Below are 653 nucleotides of genomic sequence, written 5' to 3' on the forward strand. Positions count from 1 at the left end.
CAGCGGTAAAGGGATGCTCACAGGGAAGAGAAGTGCACCCAAAGTGTGAGGTAACCCCAAGACTGACAGACACCCCAAAGCTCCGGGGACAGGGGTGCCCCAAGGGTTTGGGGGCACCCCAGAGGGATAGGGGTGCCCAGGGGTTGCCCTTGGGTGCGAGTTTCCCCCCCAGGCAATAGGGGTGCTCAGAGGAAGGCAGGTGCCCCAGGGTTAGGAGGGTGCAGGGGGAGCCTGCGGGGCTGGCACGGGAATACGTGGCTCGCCTTGGCCCGGCTTGGCACAGCCAGGACAGGGGGGCATGAGGCTCCACTCTGGGGGACAAGTCAGCTGTGCGGCACCCCTGAGCTCCAGAGCATCCCAGAGCCAACCCCTGCTCTATCAATAGGGAAACCGAGGCACAGAGCCCTGCCCCGCCGTCGCCTAATGGCCTGTCCACCCCCCAGCCCAGCCCCGGAGGGGTTCCGCTGCCCCGGGGGTGCTGCAGCACCTCAGGGGGGCCTCTCAGGTGATAGCAGCATCCACTGGGCACTAAGGGACACAGCTGAGACCCCTGCTGGCGGCACCCTGCTGTCACTTGCTGCCGAGTGGCCTGGGACATCGAGGGGCAGGAGGGTGGCAGGGGGCTGTGGTCTACCACTTCCCCTTCACGCTGG

The sequence above is a fragment of the Buceros rhinoceros genome, unplaced genomic scaffold (genome assembly GCF_000710305.1).
Source record: "Buceros rhinoceros silvestris isolate BGI_N320 unplaced genomic scaffold, ASM71030v1 scaffold17608, whole genome shotgun sequence".
NCBI classification, from domain to species: Eukaryota; Metazoa; Chordata; class Aves; order Bucerotiformes; family Bucerotidae; genus Buceros; species Buceros rhinoceros.